General features: G+C 40.8%; 1 pseudogene; it reads left to right on the top strand.

The window, feature by feature from the left end:
* The window catches only part of LOC102872160, an 82,764-nt pseudogene that overhangs the window by 43,922 nt on the left and 29,371 nt on the right, over positions 1–9,471 (top strand).

Here is a 9,471-nt window from a genome sequence, read left to right on the forward strand (position 1 = left end):
AATATAATACTTTTAGACTATTCTCTCCCCCATAGACTTCAATGCCGTAAACATATTTCATCCAGTTTTTCTCAGTCTTACCCCCACCCCAATGCCAGCCTCATACAAGCAGCTCTCTTGTTCTCATTTTTTACTGTCAGCATACTCTAAGGTCTGGTTTCACCTCTGTCTTTCCAGGGATCCTTTCCCTCTCTCCCTCATTTCTTTGTCACTTTTACTCTTCTGCATGGCCTTTCACTACTTATGCCTCTGTTTCATTGTCTTAATAAACCTCTCTTATTTGTTCTGCTAAAAATAAGTACGTACATACATACATACATATATACATACAACATATGTCTTGGAGAAAGTGCAGCCAGAGTAAGGTAAGGATGGGGAAATTTCATCTCACATGTTTTGGGCATGTTTCTAGGAGAGGCTATTCTTTGGAAAGTGATATCATGCTTAGAAAAGTGGACAACCAGCAAAAGAGGGGAAGACCCCCCCCCCGATGAAATGGATTTACACAGGGACTGCAATAATGGGGTTATGTGTGTCAGAGATGGTAAGGATGGCACAGGGTAGAACAGGATTCAGGTCTGGTTTTCATCGGGTCGCTATGAGTCATACTCGACTCGATGGCACCTAACAACAACAAAGGGGTCTGGTCCAAGTTGGGAACACATTTCTGAAGTATTGGGCAAGCTAAAATCACATGCATGAATATTCTTTATTCTTTGCCTTGAATGATTGAAGTAAATTCCTGTTTTTAGAGGCTGTATCATACTCAAACTCATTCCATTCATAGCTGGTCCTCTAGTTTGTTTCTGAGGCTGTAAATCATGTGAGATGAGATTGCCACATTGTTATGTCTTAAAGTCAAAGATGTCCTTAGGAAGGTATTGTGGGTATGGACTATATCAGAGGAGGTGACACCAAAAATGGCTATCTATAAAATTTGTATGCAGTATTTCAGAAAAAATGACTATAAGTTATAAAATTATCCTTGTGGTTTATTAAGAGCTCTGGCAGTATAGTCCAAAGCATATTGTGTTGCTAGCCCAAAGGTGGAGAATCTCTAGCATATTAAAAACATCATGAAATAAAGATGGACAATGCTTGTAATATACCCCAAGGAAATGAGAACTGAGGCTCAAATAGAAACTTGTACACCAATGTTCATAGCAGCATTATTATCACAAGAACATGGCAACAGCCCAGCTGTCCAACCACAAGCAAATGGATTGAGAAGTTGTGATACATTCATACAATGTAATACTACGTAGCACACAGGAGCAATGATTTTGTAAATTACTACTTAACTTGGGAGAGACTGGAGAGCATTATGCTGAGTGAGCTAACTCAGTCCCACAAGGACAAATACTGTATAAAATCATTATTGTTGAATGACTGTGAGGATCCAAGGTGAAGGGAGGAGGGTGGAAATAGAGAGGTAAAGATGGGGGTGGGTTGGATATTAATCATAGGGTTGCACAATTTAACGAGTGGGTGGGGTGAAGGAAATGTGCAGGAATTTTTATGAAAAACAATGTATTCAAAGTTTATAAATAAACCAGAATAAAATAAAAAAGGGGGGGGAAGATGAACAGTCTTCTTTCTAAGATCTACAACCTCAGAAACTTGATGAAGGTCACTATGTGTTGGAACTGGCTCATGGCAGTGAGTTTGGGGTCTTGATAGTTAGAACTGACAATAGAAACATTTTGCACAAGCCCAGCTTGTTGTTAGGTGCGGTCAAGACAGTTCTGACTCATGGTGACCCTGCTGGCCCCAGAGGTACAGTCCATGGTGCTGCGTCATCCTCATGCTTCTGTGACTGAGTCCATTATTGCCGTCACTATGTCAATCCACATTGTCAGGGGTCTTCCTCTCTTCTTCCCCCTTCCCATGGTTATGGGGCTTATCAGAGAATAGGCTATGCTTCAGGTTGGTAGCAAGATCCAATCCCTCAGTCCAGGCAGCTTCTCAGGCTGTCACAGCACTTTGACCTCCAGCCTCACAGGTTAGGTCAGTGTTACAGAGTCCCCTTAGTCCTGTCAGTTACAGTGTCCTCCCTCAGTCCTTAAGCAAGCTTAAGTGAAGGCCCTTGACTCTGGCTCCATGGGGCAGCAGTCCCAAATCTTCTCTGTTGTCTATGTTGGTCTCTGGCTCTCTGCTGGGCTGCTATTTCTTTTGTGTAGATCCTCATCTGGCTAGTATAGGAATCTCCAGCCCAGAAATATACGATCTTCCTTCCTCTCCTTTGTTGGTTGAGATTCCCTGGGTCTTCCTTTTTTGGGGAGCTGACCTTCTTCTTAAGCATAATGTATTTTTTCCATTAACTGATCCTTCTTGATAACTTGCCCAATGTGTGTGAGAAAAAATCCTGGTACCTTCATTTCCAAGTAGTATCATGACTATAGTTCCTCCAGTACAGATTTGTTTCAAATTTCCATCACGTCCATTCTGAGTCATGGCAGGTTGCTGAGGCTTAAATCTTAATGAGAGAAGACTGCCCATTTTTTCATGATGGTGTGAAGCTTTTCAGTTAGCAACAGAGTGCTCTAACAACCATGCCACAGACACTTTACTTCAGGGTCATCAACAATCTGCTTTATGTGGATGACACAACCCTGCTCACTGAAACTGAGGAGGACCTGAAGCACTTGCTGTAGAAGGTCGAGGACTATAGCCTTCAATATGGATTGAAGCTGAACATCAAGAAAACAAAGATTCTCACCACTGGGTTATTGGCAGCATCATGATAAGAGATGAAGAGACTGAAATTAACAGCTTTAGTTTGCTCAGCTTCATAATCAACACTCTTGGTACCAGCAGCCAGGAAATTAAAATAATTGTATTGGGAAAGTCTGCTGTCAGAGACCTCTCCAAAGTACTGAAGAGGAACAATGTCAGTCTGGAGAGTAAGGTGTGCCTAATTCAGGCCATAGTCTTTGCAGTTATTTGCTATGCATCAGAAAGCTGGACAATGACTGGGATCATAGAAGGAGAATTGATGCTTGTAAGCTGTGGTGCTGGAGAAGAGTACTGAAGTTCACCACAGAAAGAGTGAGACCAGGCTGCTCCTTGGAGGCAAGGATTCTGAAACTTCATCTGACATACTTTAGACATGTTGCAAGGTGGGATCAGTCCTTGGAGAGGGACATCATGCTTGGGAGGGTAGAGGGACAATGCAAGAGAGGAAGACCCTCGATGAGATGAATTGATTCAGTGACTGGGGTAATGGAGTAGGCGTGTCAGAGACAGTAAGATTAGCATGGGATAGGCAGGGTTTAGAGCTGTTGTACATAGGGTCTCTATGAGATGACACATAACAACAACATATTCAATATTCTTCATTAATACCACAATTCAAAGGCTTCAATTATTTTTCTACCTTCCTTCTTGATTGTCCACTTTTTATATGCATATGTAGCTCTGGTTGCCTAGTGGTAAGAAGCAATGCTGGGGGAGTTGTGCAATTAAGTTGGAACCAACGCATATTTGACCCTCCAGTGGGTTTTTGGAGACAGTTAATCACATGGAAAGAGAATGCCCGCCCTTCTGCGGAGCAGTTGGTAGATTTGAACCACAAGTCTTCAAGATTACAGTACAGCTTCCTACCATTAGGCCACCAGCACTCAAATGCATATGAAGTAATTTGAAATGTCGTGCTTGCCCTAATGGGCCAGCAGCCCTGATTGGGGGGGGGGGGTGACCGGCAGCCCTGACGGGCAGACCAGCAGCCCTGATGGGCAGACTGGAAGTCCTGACAGACTGGCAGCCCTGAACAATGAGACGTGTCAGCAAAATCGACAGCTAGAGGATGCTGGCTGAGAGCAGAGCTATGTGGGCCGAGAGCAGCGTGGCACAAGTGGAGATCAACTCAGGCAGTCTGATGTGCTGATGATGGGTGACTTGGCAGCTTAACATCTGTGGTGGCACCCCACGGCCACTAGAGAGTCCTTCATGCCACACAGAGACTGACCAACAGGGCAAGCCATGGACAGTAGTATTTGAATAAGAATTTTTGTTGGAATAATTTGTTTCAGAGCTATAGGAACACAAAGCCACGCCACAGATCCAGCCATCCCCTGAAGCCACCAGCCAAGTTGCTATGGGAGTGATCTGGCAGGAGAAAGGCCGGTAGGATCCTGATGGAGGTTTTCTTGGGCACTGCCAATTGCCTGGGAGAGCACCCACAGGCAAGCCCACTGGTGGGAATTTGGCTGAGCTCTCTTGGGCCATACCAACTGTCCAGGAATGAGCCAACCAGTGGTAATCTATATGAACTTTTGTGAACACTGCAGACCAACCAGAGGTGAATGGGTTGGTGAGAATTTGACTTTGACTTTTCGGGTCCCGTTAGACCAAGGATCCTGCTTGGGCAGGGGCTGCTGCATGAGAGCACCTGCATAAGTGCCACTGGGCAGGGACCGCTGAGTGAAAACCACTGGGTGGGAGACGGACAGCTGGAATTTGAGTAGAGACCCCAATCATGAGCACACCCAGACACTGGACAGCTGAGGTCTGAGTGAGGTTCCCCCAAGTGCTTGACCTGCTCTTGTGATCACCCCACCCCCATGCCTGCCCCACCCCATTTGGCTCCACACATCTGGTCAATCAACTTGCCTTTAATCCAGAGCACCTTGACCTGTCTTACCAACAAAAGGCTGTTCTCACAGGCTCTGAACTGACATTTCCCTGGAGTCAGAAGTTCAGAGAAAACCACAAGTGGGGTAGCTGCCCAACTGACTTCTAGAACATTGTCTTTAGATCAAGAACATTTCAATGTCTTGAAGAAAGCAAGCTATCTTACACACTACACAAGCGCAAAGCAAGATGTCACCCCCAAAGGGTGACACAGTATCAGTGGATTTCCTGAAGCCAGAAAGTCTGATGGAACTATCTGACACAGAATTTAAAAGAACAATAATTGAATATTTTCAGTGGATGAAGGACAAACTTGAAAAATTACAGGATACTACAAGCAAAAACCAGGAGGAGCTAAAAAACAAAAACAACAACAAAAAAAAAACCCAACCAACAATCCAGAACAATGTAGAGAAAACAAACAAAGCATTAGCAGCACTGGAAAAACAAGAAACCACTATCCAAAACATAAGGTCCAATATTTCAAATGTTGTCAACATGATGGAGGTATACATGAGCAGAGCTGAAGAGCTTTGTTCACACATCTGATTTTCAGTCTGGGTATGGGTTTCACATGAGCACAATTAAATGTTCTGGGATTTTCCTTCTTCTCAACATTATTCAAAATTCTGTTATGTTTCCCATTGTCAAATACTTCTGCATAAACATTAAAGCACAGCAAATTACTATTTGCTATTCTCTGCTTTCAGTCATGATCCATCTGCCACAAGCTAAGATATCCATCACTCTAGGACCTCTTCTGCAGCCATCTTGAATTTCTATAGTTCCCTCTTGATATACTACACATTTAAAAAAGAATTTTCAGCAAGATTTTACTTGCCTATGCAGGAGTGGCATTCAGTCCTAAACAACATGACTCTGGAAATTCTATGAACTTTGGGAAACTATGATAATTATAGAAAGGCTTCAGGTCTTTTGTTTATAGGGTCGCTATGAGTTGTGCTTGACTTGATGACAATAAGCAACAACAACAACAACACCATGATATTAATTATCATTAGTTGATTTTTACATTATGCTGGATGGGTTTTTTTAATGGAAACAAATATGGGATCTCTTCCAGTCAGTTGAAATTTGGAAGACAGCTACCTCACCTCTCCATCTTCCCAAGTAGAGGCATTGGGATTCTACAACACACTTTTGGGGGACACAATTCAGTCCATCCATCTTATAATAAACATTGACCAAACATTTACTATTAATCTCACTTTGGTATTTAAATTGTAGCCAGTTAGTTCCAAACATGGAATTTTGTTTACCAAGTTGAATGTGTGCTCATTGAGGTTAGAGGATTTTCTGTATTGTTCCACTTAAAGAATTACCTATTTCCAGATAGACAGTATCCTACTGACTGCTCTGGCACAGAATATCAGAAGAAGAGGACCATCCACCAATAGCTCATTGACTCTATCCACTTGGAGGGACTGCTCCCCCTCCCCCCAGCTTAATCTAGTTCTTTGAGTCTCAAAGATAATCTTAAACCTTAAAAACTTTCCAGAATCATGAAAATTAAAAAGACAGACAATACCAAGTATTGGGAAGATTGTGAAAAAATTGGAATGCTTATACACTGTTGATGTCAGTATAAATTTCTACAGCTATTTTGTAAAGTTGCTTGACAGTAGCTACTAAAGCTGATGCTGTCTTGGAAGGCAGGCTGCCAGAATGCAGCATGGTTTAAAATCAGGAAAGATGTCCAGGGTTGGATTCTTTTCTCCATACTTATTCTATCTGTATGCTGAGCAAATCATTTGAGAAACTAAACTACATGAAGAAGAATGTGGCATCAGGATTGGAGGAAGACTCATCCACAATCTGCATTATGCAAATGACCAGCTTGCCTGCTGGAAGTGAAGAGAATTTGGCAATACCTGCTGCAGAACATCAAAGAGCATAGTTTTCACTATGTATTACACCTTGACATAAAACAAAAATCCTAGGGGAGCTCTGGTGGCCTAGTGGCAAGAAGCTGCAACTACAATCCCAGAGGTGCACGGTTCAAATCCACCAGATGCTCTGCCGGGGAAGGAGGGGCAATCTCCTCCTGTACCAGTCAGATTTGATTTGACGGTACATGCACACAAAAATAATAAAATAAAATAAAATAATAAAACAAAAATCCTCATAACTGGAACAATAAACAGCATTACAGTTAATAGAGGAAAAGTGAAGTTGTCAGGATTTCATTTTACTCATACTCGTATTCAACATCCACAGAGCAGTGGTCAAGAAACCAAAGGATATATTTCATTGGGTAAATCTCTGCCAAGAACCTCTTTAAAGTACTACAGAGTGACAGGAACCACACTAGAACTTCAAAGGACAACTAGAAACTTGGTGTTGATTCAGTACAATAATTTGAAATTCCAGGAAAGAACTAACACTTGGTGAAACTCCAGTCATTTAAGCTTGTGTATGTGATGGCACTAAAATCTACGGATCAGAAAGAATCTGTAGTTGAGGAAGAAAAGCCCTTCTCTGAAAAATCAATCATTTCTTTCTCTTAAAGATGGTTTGAAAGCCTTTGCTAAACCATTCAGGATTTAACAAATAAATAAAATGTATCTCCCAAAAAAGGGATGAAATGGAGATTGTAACATTTCAACATGTTTTGGTATGAACTTAATTGTTGTGTAATTTTTGAAATAATTTTAGAAAATTCTAGTAAGAAGAGAATGGTGTTTTATTCACTTGACACAAATATTTGTACAATGGTGCAGCAAAAGCAGAACAAATATATTATTTTTTATTTGAGGAAGATCTGATATTTACCCTGTATTCATAGACCTCAGATCTCAAACTATTCCTTTTGCAATGATTTTTAGAAAGCCTGAAAACCTGTTGTTGTTGTTGTTGTTGTTGTTGTTGTTGTTGCTGTTGTTGTTGTTGTTTTATGCCGTCTGGGGATAAATGTGCATGCTGAAAGCCTGCTCAGAAACTTGTGCTGTTCAGGAGGCAAAAGCTAAGGGACTAGTTGTATTCTACTGGGGTGACGGCACCAGTGATCCTGAAAACAACAAAATGGAAAGAATTTGGAGTTAATGGTCTAATTTACTATGGGATATATGATTAGCTGTCTGAATAGCCAAATATATTTCAAGTGGGGTAGTTAAAAGGCCTGAAGCAAGAATCACCAGAGTTTAAGAGCTGTTTGTGCCCCACTGTTAGTCACATTGCCCCCCCCCCCCCCGGTATGTAATGAGCCTGATACCCGTCTGGACACCAGCAAGAAAGCTTAGTTTTGATTATATGAAAGTTATTTGGAAACATGCATGCTATTCTGTGTATTTACTTCTCATCACTGAGCTTTTTTCATCTATGCCTTTAAGACTTCTCAAATGAAGTCAAACGAAGCAATAATGAAGTATTTTGCTTTCTCACTACAGTTCTTGCTGGAATCTCTACTTATTCCTCTAATCATTTGCCCAGTCAATGTCTTTACAATGAGAAGATTTATTGGTTGATAAATATTTTAAACTGCATTTTATTTTAATGTTAAATAAGTTTTTATCAATAAGCATGTTGTTAAGTGAATGATTTGTTGTTGCTATTATAGGTGTCATTGAGGCAAATATGACTCCTAGCGACCCTGTGAAGAGATCTGAAACCTGTCTTATCCTGCACCATCCTCACCATCTCGCACACACTTGAAACTATTACTGCAGTCACTGTGTCAATCCATCCCATTGAGGGTCTTTCTCTCTTTTATTTATGCTTCACCTTTCAAACATGATGTCCTTCTCCAAAGAATAACCCCTTCTAGCAACATGCCCAAAGTATGTTAGATGAAGTTTCACCATCCTTACCTCCGTGGAGCACTCTGATTTCACTTTCTCCAAGATGAATCTGTTTGTTCTTCTGGTAGCCCATGGGATATTCAGCACTCTTCTCCAACACTACAACTCAAAGGTATTGATTCATTTCCTGCCCTCTTTATTCATTGTCCAGCTCTCACATGAATAGCAGATAATTAGAAAGACTATGGTATGAATCAGGTGAACCTTAGTCTTTAGATTAATACTTACTTATACTTATGCGCTGGAAGCTGGAGTGACATCCATTTGCTAAACAATATGCCTCTGGAAACTCTATGAACTTTGATAAATGTCGATAGTTGTAGCGGGGCTTCAGACCTTTTGTTCATAGGGTCGCAATGAGTCGTGCTCAACTTGAAGGCAATCAACAAACAACACATACTTATACAAAACACAGGATAGGATAGAGTTCAGGTCTGTTGTTTATAGGTTTGCTATGGGTTCTACTCAACTCAATGGCATCTAACAACAGAAATATACCTAGATAAAGAAACTGTTGTCTTAATGGAACAGGGAACATTGCATGATTTGGAATTGGGAACTTAATAAACACAGCTCTTTGAAATTAAAAATACAAATATCTCAAGAATAATAGTACTCAAGAGCAAAAATGTCACTTTATGACTAAGGGCACCAGTCTCAAGTGATGGCATTTTCAGTTGCTTCATATGCATGTGAAACTTAGACAAATAAGAAGGAAGATCAATGGAGAATTGATGTCTTTGAATTGTGGTGCTGGTGAAAAAATGTTAATACAACATGAACTTCCAGGAATACAAACAAATCTATCTTGTATCCAGACTATTTCTTAGAAGGAATTATTTTTTTATTTTTTATTAAATTTTATTAATTTTAATGAACATTTACAGAGATTTTGGATTTCCATTCATTCATTGTTGCACTATTTTTTCTATCCCCCCTCCAGTTCATTCCTCTTTTTCTTTTTCCCCCTTGAAAGTCTGTTTCAATTGTCCCATTGCCACAGTGCTTGTCAAAGCCAGTT

This window comes from Elephantulus edwardii, unplaced genomic scaffold (assembly GCF_000299155.1).
Source record: "Elephantulus edwardii isolate Elephantulus edwardi_28Jun2011 unplaced genomic scaffold, EleEdw1.0 scaffold00416, whole genome shotgun sequence".
Lineage (NCBI taxonomy): Eukaryota > Metazoa > Chordata > Mammalia > Macroscelidea > Macroscelididae > Elephantulus > Elephantulus edwardii.